Source organism: Malus domestica, chromosome 06 (genome assembly GCF_042453785.1).
Source record: "Malus domestica chromosome 06, GDT2T_hap1".
NCBI lineage: Eukaryota > Viridiplantae > Streptophyta > Magnoliopsida > Rosales > Rosaceae > Malus > Malus domestica.
Window position 1 is genome coordinate 19,748,695 of NC_091666.1, and position 19,263 is coordinate 19,767,957.

Sequence of the window (19,263 nt, forward strand, 5' to 3'; positions counted from 1 at the left end):
GTGGTGTGGCTTCAAATATTCAACCTCCGGCGCCTCTCATTTCTGGAGCTCTGCCGAGTGGTGAGGCAGCACCTGATCGTCCTTGAAGATCCCTTCTTGTAAATTTGATTTTTTTTTTAATTTTTTTTTTAAGTGTGTATAATGCAAATTTATGTAAAATTTCCAGAAAAATAAATAAAATGGACTTTTATTTAATGCTTATTTATTTATTTATTTATTTATTATATTTATATATATATATATTTTTTTTTAATTTTATTTATTTATTTATTTTCTTTAATCATGATGCCAGCTGCACCTCTCTTTTTTCACGTGGTGCCATCACCACTTTGTTCCATCATTCCCTTTTTTTATATGGTGCCAGACGCCGCACCATGCATTTTTTTTTTTTTTTAATCATGGTGCAGTGTTCCACCATATATTTTTTATTATTATTATTTTTTGTATAAATTTGGATGACGGGATGGGGAATTTGCAGGGAGCGGAGCAAGGAGGCCGAGAAAATGGTACTTCGAGACCGGCTAGTCGTTTGACGGCGGTCTTTGAAGTTGTTTTGGCAGCTGCGAGGCAAGAGATGGAGGATGAGGGGCTGTACGTGTTGCTGAAGCTGATGGGCAGAAGGAGAAGGTGAGTACAACCACCGAGCACAGCCAACAGACTCCACGCCGCCGTCGTCCTCGTCCTTGTCTTTCCTCTCTGCCTAAAGAGAGCGCCATCGACCTCCAATCATCGCAACAACCATTCTCGAGCTCTTCGACTCCAGCTGGCATCTCCACCTTCACCGCCGCATCGGCGCCAGTGACAGCGGCATCACCTTTCCCGTCCATCTCAGACCTTCACCGTACTCACATACCAGAAGTGCATTTGCTCAATGAGATCGCATGTACTCGAAGTCTTGTCCCCGCGACACAACTGCAGCTCAGCTCACACCCTTCAACTGCAGCAGCAATCGGCACTAGATGAGGCGGCTCAAAGATGCTACTCCAACGAATCCAAGCTATGCATCGAGGAATTTGTCGAGATGATGCAGCAGCAGGTTAACAGTGGTGATGTTGCATGTTCTTGCCACTTTCCACAACCGTGAGTCCGCGAAAGACATCGAGGGAACCGAGGCGTTGCTGCTTTGCCGAGACTTCGAGGCGTCGATGGCGAGTTGAGGAAGAAGACTGTTTGCTGCCTGCAGCAGATCCCAGATGGACAGCGGCGACTAAGTGTTTGGGCTTCCGTGGCTCGAGCGGAGGATGCAGAGCTGGTGGCGACCGAGACTAATGACTCGTGATGCTGGCCCAGGAGCTCTTGGACGTCGGCTTCCCTATGTTGGAGAGGATGATCCAATATGTTGTTGTGCCATGCAGAGGAAAAGATGACGAGATGGCGCTGTACCATGCGACGCCGATCCAGCAGATCCCGCCTTCTCATCACCATCACCACAGTATGGTGCTCGAGAGCACTATGGACTCCTCTAACACTATAAATTTCTCGTATTCGGCTGCGACATCGTTTATGTCGTCGTTGACCGGCGACTCCGATAGCAAGCAACCAATGTCGTCCTCGGCTTTTCAAATTACCAATTTATCCCAGGTTTCCTCAGCCGGAAAGCCGCTGCTTTCCTCCACCTCGTTGAAGCGGAAGTGCAGCTCCGAGAACTTGGGCAGCAGCCATGGTGGAAGAAGACGAAGGAGTGGAGTTCGTGGTGCATGCAGGAAGTCTCGGCCTTGAAGTAGACGAGGGCACGACTTGCCATATTTGTGTTTGAAAGGCGAGAAGTACTGCCTAACGTTTCGTCTCTGGGTCGCCATTCTTCATCCTCTTCATCAAATGCAATGTAGCAGCGGTGGAAGAGACAGATTGGGTGTTTCACATGCAGGGAGGAGCTTGGGCGGTGCAATTCACCCACTTCTCTGCCGTGTTGAGATTATGCTTCCTCGTGCGGATGATGCTGATGAACTAGACCTGGTGGCGTAGCTCTTTACTGGTGAGAACTCGCCAAGAAGATGGTGTCTGATGAGCTCAAAATTCAGAGACCTGATCAATCATGATATTCCTCTCGAGCTGGAGATCGGAGCCGACGTCTCCACGGTACCTTCTAGTGGATTCTCCTTCAGTTGCAGGAGCGGTGCTCTTAATAGATCTGACCTTGCTATACTTGCTCATGAACTTGTATTCCCCATCCTACAAGGCCTCGAGTTCGAATGGACCAAGACCAGAGATATCACCAGTCAGATCTTTGTCTTCAAACGACATTTTTGCAAGAGTTATGCTAGCATCTTTCCCCGCGAACAGTGCGTAAGGCCCACCAGGTCCATAAAACGTCCTGCTCTGGGACATGTCATAGATCTGACCCTTGATAGCCATGAGCAGAGGCTTCTTGGAATCAGAGGCTTCAATTCTTTTTCGGTGATCTCGTCGAGCTGGACGGGAGGACGATATAAGGATGCAAGATTATCTTGAACAGCATTTGCTGAGGATGTATCACCTTGGTCCGATTCCTATACCCCAGGATGCTTCATTTCCTCCTCAAAGTTACGGAAGGCAATTACAGAACCCTGTTGTGAAAATCTAGCCCTAGGTGCTCCATAGAGCGACATATCGTCAAAAAGAACGTCCCTTATAACAGGCATAGGAGAGCGCACCTCATCATCAGCGAATTGTTCCATATTCTCATTCATACCAGGAAGTGCCACATTTTCATTCACACCAGAAGCTTGTTCGGCCAACTGATCAATACTTTCAGTCGGTAACGGCGCCGCCTTGGTCATTATCCCAGCTTCATTACCCACATAAAAGAGTTGAATTGCTTCCTCAAGCTTACACCCAGTGGCCTGCAGAAACTGCCGCGCCGTATCGGCGGTCTGGCCGACGGTGATCTCCAAACAACGAAGAGACCAGAGTCTGCTGGTCACTGACTGACATCACACCCTCCATCTCTCGATTGGCAATGAGTTCTGTTCTTCTGAGATTTTGTTTCTCTCTGAAATCCCTGGTCGCAGATCTCGCACACATACCGGTCCGATTCGAGTAGGGTCTTGGAGGACAGAGACACCACTTCTGCATCCGGATCTGGTGTGCCTGCAGGTCCAGGTAGCTATGAGGCACGGGTGGAAGAAAGACACGGGTTCAGCAGTTGCTGGAATTGAGTTGCGGCGGCGCACGATGGCAGGGGCGCGGTCGAAGTGGAGGAGCATGACGACGAGGGCTGCCAGTGGTTTGATGGGTGCACGCATGTGTTCGATGCGGAAGATTAAACGAGACGAGGAGGAAGCTGACCTGGTAGACGCGGGGGTTGTAGCGACAGGTATGTGGACTTGCTCCGGGTGTACGCACCATATGCAGTACGTGGGGTTTGGTGGAGTGAGGCAGCCATGGATGATGACTTTGGCGTGAAGAGTGTGAGGATGGGCAACTAGGCTTGTCTGGACCATTGTTGGCCCAATAGCATTGTTGATGCTGGAGCTTGGTGTTGGGCCGAGACGTATATATATATGTTTCTCCCTTTTTTTTTTTTTTTTTTTTTTTTTCTAAATACATAATAACATATGTATTCATTTTTTTTTTTCGAAGAAACTGTAATTTATTTTGTACAAAGAGAATTGAAAATTTTCTTAACAAAATAAATTTGTAATAAAATTGACCTTCTTTAATAAAACATTTATTCTTTTTTATTTTGATGTGACTGAACTCGAAAAATTGAATATTCGAGCTGCCTACGTACCCCTCCAAAGAAGAGATCAAGTCGTAACGTAGTTCAAATACATACATATATATTTTTTTGGTATTTTCTTTTTTTGTGCCGTTTGCAATTTTAACTCATGCAGGCAAGGAGTGATTGGTGTTGCCTTTTATGCTCGTGCAGACCAGGAGCATTGGTGTTGCCTTTTATGCTCGTGCAGACCAGGAGCGTTGGTGTTGCCTTTTATGCTCGTGCAGACCAGGAGCTTTGTGCCATGCAGTTTAGGCTCGTGTAGGCAAGGAGCTTTGGTTCGTGCAGTTTAGGCTCGTGCGAACAAGGAGCATTTTGTCTTGCAGTTTAGGCTCTTACAGACAAGGAGCTTCGGTTCGTGCAGTTTAGGCTCGTGCGAACAAGGAGCTTTGTGCCATGCAGTTTAGACTCGTGCGGGCAAGGAGAATTTGTTGATTTTGTCAAGCAATCCGGGAGAGGCGTTCCTCACCATTTTCATAGCAAGGAGCTTTGACTGCGTGATTGAAGAAGTCTTCGGGCAAGAAGTCGCCCATCGTGATGGCAACGGACAATCTTTGTGTCGCAATTTCATCATCTTCAACACGTTCATGTTGCTTTGAAGGTTGACAAGAGCTGTTTTGCCCCCTTTCCGATTGGCGGACTTGTGGAGGAGACGTATGCTTCTTGTGCAATTTCTTAGGAGTGACTTGAGTCCATCCTTCAATTTTGCTTGTCTTGGACGATGCCCCCAGCGGTTGAGGTGAAAACTTTGAGTCGGAAGAGCCAGAAGTGAAGGTGGTATAGTTTGACTTCGCCACTTCGTCAAGATCTAGCTCGATGATTCCTTTCTGAGCCAGCTTCATGATGAGATCTTTCAGCACGAAACATTTTTCTGTCGGATGACTGATGAAGCGGTGGAATTTACAGTATCTTGGACTGTCGGTACGATTCATCTCTTCCGGCCGTCTGCACTCAGGCAAACTGATCACCTTCTTGTCTAACAGGTCATCTAGCATGGCAACCACATCAGAGTCGGGGAATGGATAAGTCTTCTCCTCAAGCTCCTTCAAAGTGCGTCTACGCATCTCTTGATCACGAAAAGCTTCGGTTTGAATCGCCTTGCCTCGTGTGGATATTTTGACGGGAGCTGTGTTGACCGTCATCGCTTCCTTGGTGGGTTTCCATGCAGCCTTTTCCCCCTTTGTCCCAAGAACTTTGTCGTTCTTGTAGTCGGCGATCGGTTCTTTCTTCCCATGATGGGCGATACTCAACTCCATGTCATGGGCGCGGGTGGCTAGCTCTTCGAAGGTCCGTGGTTTGATGCCTTGAAGGATGTATTGCAAACCCCATTGCATGCCTTGGATGCACATCTCGATTGAAGAGGTTTCCGAGAGCCTATCTTTACAGTCGAGGCTCAGAGTGCGCCATCTATTGATGTAGTCAATGACTGGCTCGTCCTTCCACTGCTTTGTGCTCGTTAGCTCTAGCATGCTCACAGTGCGGCGGGTGCTGTAGAAGCGGTTGAGGAATTCCCGCTCTAATTGCTCACAGCTGTTGATGGACTCGGGCTCTAGGTCCGTGTACCACTCAAAGGCATTTCCTTTTAGCGAGCGCACAAACTGCTTGGCAAGGTAGTCTCCCTCTGTCCCCGCGTTGTTGCAAGTTTCGACGAAATGTGCAACGTGCTGCTTTGGGTTTCCTTTTCCATCAAACTGCATGAACTTTGGTGGTTGATAACCCCTTGGCATCCTTAGGGCATCAATCTTCTTGGAATAGGGCTTCGAGTAAAACAATGAGGTATGTGAGCTCCCTTCGTACTGTGCCTTGATGGTGTTGGTGATCATCTCCTGCAGCTGCTGGATAGAAAGAGATCCCATGAGTGCCGCTGCTTGGTCTGGCTCCGGCTTCCCATCGATTTTCTTCACCGGGGGTTCTTCGTCTCCACCAGCTCCTCCCTTTAGTGGATCATCCTCTGGGTCGGGTTTATCGCCGTCCTGCACCTCCAGTCGGTTGACTAGTGCTGCAATCTGCAAGTCTTTTTCTTCCACAGTTCGGGTTAGCCTTGCGATTGCTTCATTCATTTGAGCCAGCTGCTCATCGATTGAAGTTGCTCCAATGGTCATGACTTGCATGGCTAAACTGTCGCTTGAATCGGCATCAGAGGGCATGGATTCGGAGTATTTCCTTGGGCTTTCCCCCCTTGGTGCCCTTAGTGAGGCTAAGGTGATCAAAGGCTCGTGCCTTGGGTGTTTTTGTTCCCTTGGCAGAGTTGATGCAGAGGTGAAAGAGGCGGCAGAAGTAGCTCTTGCCATGCTTCGAGTCGTGATGCCCAAAGTGACACCAGTTGCGACGAGGACGCTCTTGTTCTTTGCGCCGGTTGCGGGAACAGTTTGAGCCTTCCTTGATGCCATTAATTTTCGAAGTGCGCTTGAATTTCGGAGAAAGAGATGAGAGGCAGAGATTGTCCCACTGGGCGTGCCAATTTGTGAACACGGAAAATTCCTGAAACGAAAGAGACAAGAACGAACGTGCACAAACAAATATTATGTATTTGATGATTTTGGGTTACAATCTCTCTCTATTTTGATCCTCTGATTCGATCTCCGTAAGGTGTTGATTTGTGGATGTTTCGTTGATCCAATGGCCGTTGATGCTTGATCTTGGATGAACTGTTGGAAGTTTCTTCAAAGGGCCGTGGGCTTGATCTTTGAAGGTGGATTTGAGCGGATCTCCAAGGAGCCGTTGGGGCTTGATCTTGAAGAATAGTGATGAACGGATCTTCAAGGGGTTTTGGGCTTGATCTTGAAGAACAGTGATGAACGGATCTTCAAGGGCTTTTGGGCTTAATCTTGAAGAACGGTTGGATGTGTGTGGATTTGTCGATGTTTGTTGATCCAAAGGGCCATTGGGGCTTGATCTTGGATGAACGGATGATGAACGATGGTGCTTTCTTCAAGGGCCGTCGGGGCTTGATCTTGAATTGGTGGAAGTTCTTCAAGGGCCGTTGGGGCTTGATCTTGAATTGGTGGATGATTGTTGATCCAAAGGGCCGTTGGGGCTTGATCTTAGGATGAACGATGAACGATGAACGAAGAACGCTTTCTTGATTCTTCGGGAACCTGGATGCTTGAGAGCTTCGGAGTTTCAGAGCTTCAGGGCTTCAAGGTGTAATATCAATTGGTCCTCTAAAATGAATGAAATGGGCTTGTATTTATAGAATTTTCCAAGGCCTAATTTTGAATATAATATCCCAGATGAAATAAGTCGTTTCTGCCGGGTGTTGACACGTGTCCTATTTGATGACTTTTCCAACTCATTTCAATTTTCGTTGAGTCACACGCTACGTGTAAAATTTATGTAATACATGAGCGTTGACACTTTGATTTATCGGTCAACATTTATTTACCGAAATTTCGATGTCTACACCCTTATAGTTGGATGAACTATCAAAGTGCAAATGTCAAAAGTCTCCATCAGGTAAGGTAAGCATGACTATGGTGTGCTCGGTTGCCTCTAGGGTGTCGTTAGGCTGTGTTGTTTCATCGCCTAGGCTGGGCATGAATTCTGCTATAAAGTATGCCAAGGCTTGGGCTTTTATCGCCGTCCGAGGTCGGTAAACTAAGCCGTATTGGCCAAGTTCCAAGGCCCATTTCATTACTCATTGAAAAGTGTTTAGACCATGTAGGATTGAACGTAGAGGATATTGAGTCATGGTGATGGCTATATAAGCTTGATAATATGGTCTGAGCTTCCGAACCGCAACAACTAGCGCCAAAATCAATTTCTCGATTTTTGAATATCTGGTTTTCGCATAGAGAAGAGCTTTAGAAGTGTAGAATAACTGCAGATAGACCCCCAACTCTTCTCATATAAGGGCAAAGATCACTGCTACTTCTGAACTTGCCAAGTAGATGTATAAGTCCTCCGCTACTTCTGGCTTGGATAGTAAGGGAGGTGATGTGAGATACTTCTTCAAGTTTTGGAAAGCTCTTTCATACTCATCATCCCATTTGTCTCTCTATGCCCTCTTAATTGCTTTGAAAAAAGGCTTACATTAATTGGTGGATAGCGAGAAGAAACAATTGAGAGCGGTTGCTTGTCTGGTAAAGCTTTGGATCTCCTTCAAGGTAGTTGGAGACTTCATCTCTAGGATTGCTTGGATTTTCTTGTGATGTGCTTCGATTCCTTGTTGGGTTACTAGATACCCTAAGAATACGCCTGAAGATACTCCAAATGTGCAGTTAGGGGGAGGGATTATGCTTTATCTTGTACTTTCTAAGGATATTAAAATTTTCTGCCAAGTTACTGATGTGGTCTGATTGCTATTTGTCCTTTACCACAATGTCATTGACGTATACCTCCATGGTTACTCTAATTTGCTTCTTGAACATCATGTTTACTAGTCATTAGTAAGTGGCTCTCGCGTTCTTGAGGCTAAAAAGCATGACTTTGTAGCATTAGGTGCCTCGCTCGATCATGAACGTGGTTTTCTCCTTGTCAGGTTCGCTTATGGCTATTTAGTTGTAGCTGGAGTATGCATCTAAGAAACTAAGCAGCTGATTCCCGAAAGTTAAATCTGCTAGTAAGTTTATTCAGGAACCGGATAAGGATCATTCAAGCATGCTTTGTTGAGGTCGGTGTAGTCTGCGCAAACCCATTATTTGCTCTTCTCTTTCTTCATTACTAGCACGATGTTGGCAAACCATGTTGAGTGTGCTACCTCTTCTATGAACCTGGCCTTTAGTAATTTGTCGATTTTCACTTCAAGGATCACCACTCGTTCGGGTGTGAAATGTCTTCTCTTTGGGATCACTGGTTTAGTAGCGAGATTGACATGCAGCTTTTCAAAGCTATCTTGGGATCGATGTCTGGTATATCGGAAAGTGACCATGTAAAGATGTCAAGATTTTCCCTAAGGAAAACCGTGAACTCGTCTTTTTTCATCGGGCTCAGACGTGAGCCGATTCTAGCAGTCTTCTCCGGCTACTAGGGATCAAGAATGATGTGATCAGCGTCCTCTTCGAGTTTCCATCTCATCTCGTCTGCTGACGCGTTGATTTGGACACCATTTTCTTGATCCATCTGCTATAATTGCTGTATGGTAGCTTCATCATCCCTTTGAACTTCAGTACCTCTACGGGGGTAAATGTCTTCTTCCTTAACTCCTTTAATACTTGCACAATGCATCATCGAGATGTGGACTAGTCAGACTTGTTTTTTCCAACACCTCATCCCGGGATGCATAATTAGATTTTTTGATACTTGACGAAGGTTACGACATCCAGCTTTATCACCCAAGGTCACATTAGAATCCCATTGTAGGAAGATGGGTCACTTACTATTGTGAACATCTTCTTTGAGGTAACTGAAGGTGTTCTCACGTCAAGTGTAATGCTAACAATGGCAGTCGAGGTGTTTTTGTTGAATCCAGTGAGTACCTCTGCTTGGCATATGATTATGTTTTCGAGGGCCATCTTCTGAATTACTAAGAGCTAAAGTAGGTTGACCGCACTTCCGTTGTCAACCACCATTCTATCAACTATAACATTGGCTAGTTGGACATATATCACTAGTGCATCGTCATGTGTGAAGTTGACACCTTCGGTAACTTGCTCGGTGAAGCCAACGATGGGTTCAGGTTGGGTGTTAACTGCCTGGACCTAAGAGGCTAATAGAGCCCATTGGATCTTCCTCTTCTTAGAGTTGTTGGTGTTCCCCAAGTGTTCAGATTCGGCCAAGATGCCATTGATCCGAATTATCTTGGTTGGCGGCTCTTTGTCGACGTCTGCATTCTTTCTAGGCTAGGTAGTTAGCTTGTCCAAGTATCTATCGACCTTGCCTTCTTTCACCAACTTCTCTAGGTAGTTTCTCCAAGTGCAGTAGTCGTTGGTTGTGTGACCGGGACCTTGATGGAATGCACAGTACTTGGTGTAGTCCAACTTGGAGGTATCTCATTTCGATTACTTCGACAGCTTGAACTTTTTCTTAATGTCGTTGATGATTTGGTAGATCGGGATCAAGAACTTATAATAGTTCTTGGGCGTCGGGCCTCCTTTAGTTGGTGATCAATCCCTGCGCTTGGCTTCCTGTCTACTTTTGTTGTTATACTACTTCCCATCTTCTTTCCTTTGAGTTACTATCGATTCTTTTCTTGGCTGCTCGAGTGCCTTGTCTCTCGCCGAGCCTCGTCCCAAAATGCATATTTCTCTATGAGAGCAAATGAGTTTGCCATAGTTAGATCTTCTTTCTTGATCAATTCTTCAAATAGTAGGTGGCCTGCTGGGAGTCATTTTTGGAAGGCTGCGCTAGCTATAGAGTCGTTGCATCCGACTATCTTCACCTCTATACTTTGAACATCTTCACATAGTCGCAGAACGACTCCTTTAGGTTTTACTTGATGTTGAACAAGTGGTCAGACTTTTTCTTGATTGGGCGATAGGATGAATATTCCTTTGTGAAAACCAAAGAAAGCTTATAAAAACTCTGAAGGGATTGCGGTGGCAGAGTGTGGAACAATCTTGTTACTTGCCTTAAGTGGAACCAATCTTGTACCTTGCCTTAAGTGGAACCAATCTTGCGCCTTGCCTTATAAAGTGGTGGTGAATATCTTGCACATAACAACGTCGTTGTTCCTATAAAGGATCATTTCGATGCGATAATGTTTTAGGTGCCTTTCTAGGTCTCCATCTCCTTTGAAAGATGTGAAATGTAGCATGTTGAACTTGCGTGGAGGCTCTACCTTGGACATGCGTGGATGCTCTGCCTTGAACTTGCATTGAGGCTCTGCCTACTCGATCTCATCCGTGAAATGTGACTTGCTTATGTTGAACATGTCTCTTCAAGCGCCTCGTCGATGACTTCGTTGCATTGGAAATCGCACAATTGTTCGGTCAAAAGTCTTTCTACTTCTTTTTTAATTTTCCTTTGTTGGGGTATAGGAGCTTTCGGCTACCCCTAATCGTGACATGCTAGTTTAAGCTGCTCTTCCATGTGCTCAAGTCGTCTATGTCACGGCTGCCGGTGCATGTAGTATATTTCTAGTAGGCAAGCGGATGACTCGTGGGCTGCCGGTTGAACTTTAGCTGGATTGAGTAACTACTTCTCTTCATCCATTGTGCTGCCTACTTCAATATGAGGTAAAGTATACTCTTTGCGGGCCTAGCCACGAATGAACATTTTGCCTATAATGTTGTCCATGTTGATTATCGGAATGTGGCCTCAACTGTGAATGTGTGCTCGTCTGTGGGCCTAACTGAGAGTGCACGATCCTTCGTGCCTTAAGACAGACGTATACCCTAACTTGGGGGCCCAGTCGAGAGTGTAAATTGCCAGAACGCTCAGTTTATGGCTGGTCGATGAGCTGCTTGCCAGGATGCTGCTGGAGAGGTTCGTCGTCTGCCCTTGTCCTACTTCGGGACACCTCGTTTAGGACATGATGCATTTAGGTGCACTGTAAAACCTGATTCACCTAGGTCGTTTGCTGCGCGAGGGTGCTTGTCAAGTGTTGTTCGCCATTTGGGGTGGAAGAGCTTAGACAATATACGTCTCATTGAGTGGTGGAAATGTAATAGACTCCGGGCGCAAGATTTGAGTTGGGATATGTCAACTTTGCAAAAAAATAGGGTGAAATACGCCCAGTTCAATATTAGTCTAGAAATTTGAAACTGGGATGATTGAACTAGCCTTGGACCAGCTTGGGCTGCTTCTCATGCCGCAGCTGCTTAGGCTTAGGCTGTGCACCAAGTGGATGCATGCAAGGATTGGGCATGCATTACTGACACAGCGACTCATGTTGCCTTTGGCGCTTGGGCCTACTACTGCAAAGTGGCGTAAGCCTGGGCCTATGGCTGCCTCGTTGCTCATTCCTCATCGTGGGCTTGCTGCCATGAAGCTGGCCCACTCCCCACTTCCACGGTGATCCTTGTGGCTACCATGGTGGTGGTGCTCCATGGTGGCAAAGTTGCTCTTCTTGCCATCTCATTGAGCCGCGTGGATCATCGTGGTGGGGCTATATCGCGTCCTCCATCACTTGATCTGGATCTCTGAACTTAGGAAGTTCTATTCGTTGTGGTTTCTGAATTTCCCGCCATTGTATTTTTCTCTTACTTCTATACAAAGAATTAAAAAATTCTAGGAATAAGAACGTATGAAAGATCGAGAAATTAGAAACTTTGAATGCGAGAGTCTTCTTCGAGCGTGTGAATCAAGCTCAATGGAAGCAACGTTTGTGCCAAAGTTGGAATTTTGAAAAGAATGTGTTTAGGAGTTTGTGGGTAGCAAATGGCTTAGCTTTTTAGGGGGATAATAGGGGTATTTATAGGAGGGTGGCTGGCCTTATTTGGGGAAAAGTGACTGGCCATATATGGTGTAATTGGGTGAAGGGAAATTTTATTTGAATCCACCTAACCTCTTTTTACACCCAACTTAAATTTTAAATGTGAAGTTTCTTTTTTACCTTATTACATAATTACCATAAAGTACAAGTTAAAATTAACTACAAAAACAAAATTTATCAATACACTCACACCTTATATTACTAACGCACAATCTTTCTCTTATGCTCTATTTTGCCTAAAATCCTAGGATGCTCTCAGATAAAATAAGCTATATTCTGTTTGTGCAAGTATATTTTTTTTTTCAATTAATTCTATATTAACTCCGTTTGTAAGATTTGAAGGTATAAATTCACTAGAATCAAGACAAAGTAAAAGTGGAAGACTAGACGATCATCGGTAAAATATTTCTTTTTTCTTCGCGCCCGCGTTCATGTCTCTCTTGGTTCAACTTGACAGGCAAAGTTTATATGCTTTCGTCGGAGTTTGTAGAATTGGTGATTTTATTGATATATCTTTGTACATCGAATACAACGATTTATACAAACAGCCGGAAACTATTCTATGTAAAAGAATCCTAATTGGGAATTATGTTTAGGGTGGGAATGTGATAGATTCAATTTCTGAACCTTTTATATACTATGATTTGGTCAGTTGTGTCTCTGAACTTTAAATCCTAGCTTTATTTCATGGTACAATGGAGGATCAGAACTTCATTCATTTGAACCATTTCAGTATTGGCTTCCTATTTTTGTTTGTTATTCTTCGTACTTCCAAACCTTGCATGGCTCTTGCTCGAAATTTTGGCACGACTAATCCGCCATTTCCATATAACTTGGATTGATAATGGTGTGTTGTTTCTCTTATCTAACTAGTCCGAATTCGGTTTTGGCTTCAAAGGATTCAAAACCTAGTCCCTAAGATTTTTTCTTCTTGTTATTGTCCACATGGACAGTTCAACGGTTTTAAATTCTGATAAATTTGTGTTTGATGCTAAGAGTGGTGTGTTCTTGCAAAGTGACGGAAGATTGAAAAAAAATACGATGGATATGTTGAAAGGTAAACTTTAGAGGTGAGAACGTATGCTTTGAGTCTAATTTTTATTTATTTATTTTTTTTATGGGTGTAAAGATAATCTTACATATGGATTGGGTTTATGAGGGTAGTTGAGGTAGAAAATTTAGGTTTAAAGAGATATTGATAGTTTAATTAAAATTAATATAGGTGTAGAGAGTAAGTTGGGTGTAAAGAAAGGTTATGTGGTTTTAAACAAAACTTTCCTTGAGTGAATAATTGCAAGATATTATTTTACCCAAAAAAAAAGGCAAGATAAGTTTTGGGAGTTACCTTTTGAGTAAGGATTTGATGAAGAGTGATGAGAGAGATTTGAATGAATATCATATTGATCACCTTTGACTCTTCCTTGATTGAGCCGTTATTGTCGGTTGCATGCGCGTAGGAATCCCGGTGTACCTCGAGTGTAATTTTTTCATTTTCATCCAAAAACACACGTGTTGCCTCCATAATTTTTTGGATTACTTTTAGCTCTACAGGTGGTTTGATTTTTGAAAATTTTTATGATACAGATAGTATAGGGAACAGATCAAGGTGGGGTTAAATTAGACTCAAATACACCTATTTTTTCTAGGAATTAACAGATGACTTGGGCTGCAATGTTGCAGGAGCACATGTAATTTGTGGCAAGATGCGTTCTTGGTTGTGATGGACGAGTTAGGTGGAGGAAGATGACCAGAATTCGATGGTTTTTTATTTTTATTTTTTATGATTTAAAAAAAGTAATTATTTTTTTATTAGCCTATTTCCTAGATCAATACTTCAACAAAAGCTTCACTAAGTTAGTTCAACTTAGTCTATTCTAAACTAGTCGAATTTAGTCCCTGAAACTAATTCAGTCTGAAATGGTGCTTTGCAACAAACATACCCTAAAAGTTTACAATTATCTAAAATGTATCCCTGGCCCACCAAAAGAAACATAACGGCCCTGGGCAGCCTGGCCCCAACCATATCTAGTTCTATAATCGACCTACAACAGTACGCTTAACAATTGTATTGGGATAGTAGGGTTTAGGGGTGGGTTGGAAAAACCGAAAACCGAAAAAAGGGGACCGAAAATCCGACCGAGGTCGAAAAAATTGAACCGAAAAAAAAAACCGAACCAAATATGTTGAACTAAACCGAATTGAATCTGTCTGGTTCTGTTTCGGTTTCTGGGGTTCGGAAACCGAACCAAAGTTCTTGAAAATGACATCGTTTTCTACTATTTTATTAATTAATATTAATAATCCTAATTCTAAAACGCCACCGTTTTACCTCGAGTGTAACCTAAACCTAGGTCCTCATCCTCTCACGGTCTATCCTATTTTCCCACTCCCTATTCGCGCATCCTCCTCTCTCGCGGTCTTCAATTCAATCACTCTCTCAAACTCTGTCTCTCATTCCCAGCGGTGACCATTCTCACTCACAGCAAAAGGTTCGTCTCACTCACACTTTCATGTTTAATTTTCTGTTCTACATTCAAGGTTTCAAACCAAACCTCTAAAGCCCAAGTCTTAAACAAGTCAGAGCACTGGGCAAGTTATTATTTCTCTCATCGGCAATCGGCTTCAGTCAAAACTGACTTAGGTGCTTCAAAAATTCTCTATTATTTCTTGTTTGAAAACTTCGATTGAAACCCATGTGTTTCCCCCAATTCATTTCTTCATTCAATTTCTTAATGTGAGTTGGAGGGTTTATTCATGATCCAATAAATCTGAAAATCTATGGAGAATTATAGTTGGAATGTTTAACACTCACACTATCATGTTTAATTTCTTAATGTTTAACACTCACACTCTCAATGTTTAACTCTCACACTCACACTTTCACTTTCAATTTCTTAATGTTTAACACTCACACTCTTACGTTTAATACAGTTTAGAGGTTTGGTTTGAATGTTTGCTCTCTGTGGTTGTTTGAATGTTTGCTCTTTGTGATTATTTGGACCATTGTTGCACTGCTCTCTGCAGCAAGGCTCAATTGAAAGAAAAATCAAAATTCTACAAAAAATAAAAAAATAAAAGGGGAAAAATTTGAAAGTAGATGGGTTATGGAAGAAGTAGTGCTATAATATTTAAGCGTATATGTTTAAGTTAGACACTGAAAAGTACATGGACTGATCTGAGCCATGGAGGACTGAGAGTGAGAGGTTACTTAGGATGGTGTCTTTTTGATTGGCAGGTAATCAGAGTGGCGAGTACTCTATGCCTTGCCTGATAAAATGGTAGCTATATGTTTTCTTTTTGTTTAGTATTTCTGGTTGGCTTTCAGTCAGTATAATACTGAAACGAGTGGAGTAGTTGTAGGATTAGGTTATTATAAATAGGTGCGTTGTAATTCAATATTGGGAGACTTGACTTTGTCTTGCTGTGAATGATGATTGGCTTTTTAGATTTTGCCTTTATTTTGTATCTCAAGGGCCTCAAGCTCAAGTTCAAACTCAATGAGATCAAAATCGAATAGCCCTCATGATCAAACAAACTCATCTTGAAGTATACAATCAGAAGTAAGTAGTCATATCTTTCTATTACTTTAGCCCCTATGTTTAATAATTAATTCATTAATTGTAATGATTCTCTTATTTGAATAATTAATTGTATGGTTCTCTTATTTTAGATGGACATTGTTGGTGAATCAACTCTGCCTCAAAACACCGTGGTGGCACCTTGACAAACTCCTACTTCTCTTGGTGGATCCAGAAATCCCTCCGATGCAACTCCAATAGAAGGTGACGCAAGTGACCAAGTAAGTAAAGAAAAAGCTCTTTTGGAATCATTAAAAAGTCATGAAAGGTCTACAGTTTGGGAGCACTTTGAAAGAAAAATTAAGGTTGGTAGAGTTAAGGGGTTGTGCAAGTATTGCACCCAATCATATTTGGCTGACCCGGATAAAAATGGTACAACTAATTTAAGAAACCATATAGTAAGATGTAGAAGCTACGGTCCTAATAAGGAAATATTTGCCGCAAATAGGCAAAAGATCTTAACCTTTGCCAGCATGAAAGATAATTTGGAAGCTATATCTTTTGTTGAATGAGAAGGTTTTTGTCATTTTTTCATGCAAGCATGTCCTATGTGGAGAGTGCCTAGTCGTAAGACAATCGCTGAGGATGTACTTAGCTTGTTTTATTCCAAAAAGGATAAATTGAAGAGTCAATTGAAGACATTTAGGGTATGTCTAACAACGGATATAGGTTCATGCATGCATGCATTTCATCATGTTCATTGGCTTTCAGCCTTGTTCGATCTCTCTATAAGAGCCCTCACTTGTTTATCCATTACCTTTCAGCCTTGTTTGGTCTCTCTATAAGAGCCCTCAATTGTAAATGAAACATATGAATGAATATAAAAATAATAATTTGAACTAGAATTCAACATGGTATATAGCAGGAACCATAATTGACCTACTTCTGATTGATCCACCACTGTTATTTCCTTCTGTTCATCCTACACAAAAATGGCAGAAGACAATCCTTTTGGTTAAGAGGCTACAAGTTCCTCTACCTCATCTCCTAATATCATTCATGGTGAGATCAATCCAAATCAAATGTTGTGTTCGGTGTTGTTGAATGAATTCAACTACCTACCTTGGTCTCGAGCAGTAACTCTTGCCTTAGGAGGAAGATCCAAGTTAAGGTACATCAATGGCAGCATTGAACCTCCTAAAACTACCTATACTTCTGACAATGCCTGGTTGTGTAATGACCAACTGGTTATGTCTTAGATACTCAACTCCATATAGCCCAAGTTGTCTGAGTTTTTTAGTTACTCAGAATCCTCTCGTCTTCTTTGGGAAGTTGTTAAGGAGCTGTATGGGAGCCAAAATAATGCTGCTCGTGTGTTCCAACTAAAAAGAACCTTGCCAATCTAAAGCAAGGTGATCAAGCCTTTGTTCAACACCTTGGAAGCTTGAAAAAGATGTAGAACGAGCTAGATTTGTATCGTCCACACACCATTGATTTCGCTGTACTTCTGAAGAGAGCTTATGAAGACAAGGTTTTCCAACTCTTAGCTAGTTTGGGACCTGACTATAGAGATCTTCGCAGCCACTTTTTAATGACTCATGAGCTACCATCTTTTATAAGTGTGTGCTAAGATGTGCAAAGAAAAAAAACATGGAGAAAAGTGATAAGTGTCAAAATTAAGTCCAACTCTGAAGCTAGAGCATTCACTGTCAACCACAAGTCAGCTGTGGACAAATAGTAGAAAAGAAAAAGGTCAGATTGGAAGTGCACCTATTGTGATGTTGGTGGTCATTTAAGGGAAAGGTGTTGGATCCTACACCCTAAATTAAGACCTAAGTTTGAAAACAGGTATTCTAGATATGTAAAAGGTTCATCCAATCACTCTCAAACTTATGCTCCTAAAGCTTATCATGCAACAAGCACATCAACTGATGAACTGGTAAATTTCACCTCAAATCCTGTTGCTTTAATAAATGAGTTTGCTGCTTATATCCAAAGGAAGAAGGGAAGCACTGAGAGTGAGGACCAAACCACTAGAAATCCCGCTGCACTACTTGGAAAATTTGTTGGATTCTTAGCTGATTCAGAATATATACCACAAAGAGATATCTATGTATAACAAGTGCATTTTCTACAGCTCTAAATATAGGTCTTTTACATGATTTTTGGATTATGGACTCATGTGCCACTGACCATATGACAAACAAATCATCCAGTTTACATGATTATACACAATTACATAAACCTAGCCATGTTTCTATGGCAAATGGTAAGGGGGAGCCCATTCTAGGTAAAGGGAAGATAAACTTGATGTGTGATAGGGTTGAGCCAACTGCACTTTATGTTCCTTCATTTCCTTTTCAACTGTTGTCCGTTGGAAAGATCATAAATACCTTAGATTGCCTTGCCATTTTCTCCCCTCACAATGTTATTTTTCAAGACCGAGTCACCAAGAGGAAGATTGATGAAGGAGTCCATCTAAATGGTATGTACTATCTATGAAGGGATTTCAATATTGCCTAAGGGTCCTTTGCCAGTTTAAGCATTGATCAAGAACACCAACTTTGGCACCAAAGACTAGCTCACCCCTTAAACAAGTGTTGTCTTCTTTATTTCCTAAGTTTGTAAAGACTTACATGAATATGAGACATGTCAACTTTCAAAAGCTACTAGGCTTCCTTTTGTAACATCCAAGTCTATAACCAATAGAATTTTTGAAATTGTTCACTCCGATGTTTGGGGTCTTTCTAGGGTAGAATCATTTGATGGTTATAGGTACTATGCTACCTTTGTTGATGATTGTTTGTACCATACTTGACCAATCCCGAAACTACTGAGCACCGGTCAATGTTATACCGTCAAAGACCCAGAAGAGTTTCCCACCAACCAGAAGGCCAATCATAGCGTGACATGTGTCGACATCAGAAGTCAATCATAGCGTGACACGTGTCAACATCAGAAGCCAATCATAACACGACATGTGTCAATGTCAAAATGAAACTAGAAACTCTCTTCTATAAATAAAGATCATTCTCTCACAATATTTCATAATGTCATTTGTACTAAATCATTCACTAGTATTCACTAAAGCAGAGCTTGAACATATGTACTTGTGTAAACCTTTCACAATTAATGAGAACTCCTCTACTCCGTGGACGTAGCCAATCTCGGTGAACCACGTACATCTTATGTTTGCTTCCCTGTCTCTATCCATTTGCATACTTAACCACACTAGTGATCGGAGCAATCTAGCGAAGGTCACAAACTTAACATTTTCTATTGTACCAAAGTCCTCACTGATTTTGTGCATCAACATTTGGCGCCGTCTGTGGGAAAGACACTTATTCCCACTCTCTTCAGTTTTGTCAAGCTGGTTTCCACCATTCGTACACTCTCTTTTGACCAGGCATCCCTTTCCAACACAGGGAGCGAAGGAAGCCACAGCACACAGAATGACACCCCTCTAGCACCTAGTGCGAAGCAACGAAAGAAGGAAGGAAAGAGGGTTGCTCTTCAAGCTAAAGTCGATGAGCTAGAAGCTCAAAACAACAAGATAGCAATGAAGAATGAGGTCTTCCAAGAGCAGTATCAAAAGCTCTTTAAGACGCTCCATGAAACTATGTGTACTCAAACACGCGAGCTTGTTGCCCCTATGGATATCAACCATCATCTGGGTGCCCCCCAACACGGAATGTCACCTTCCTTTGACACGGGTATCCCTAATGAGGAGC

General features: G+C 42.7%; 1 pseudogene; it reads right to left on the minus strand.

Annotated features, from left to right (window-relative positions):
• Positions 1-1,894: 1,894 nt before the first annotated feature.
• Positions 1,895-3,196, minus strand: LOC139196690 (plant UBX domain-containing protein 7-like; annotated as a pseudogene).
• Positions 3,197-19,263: the final 16,067 nt, after the last annotated feature.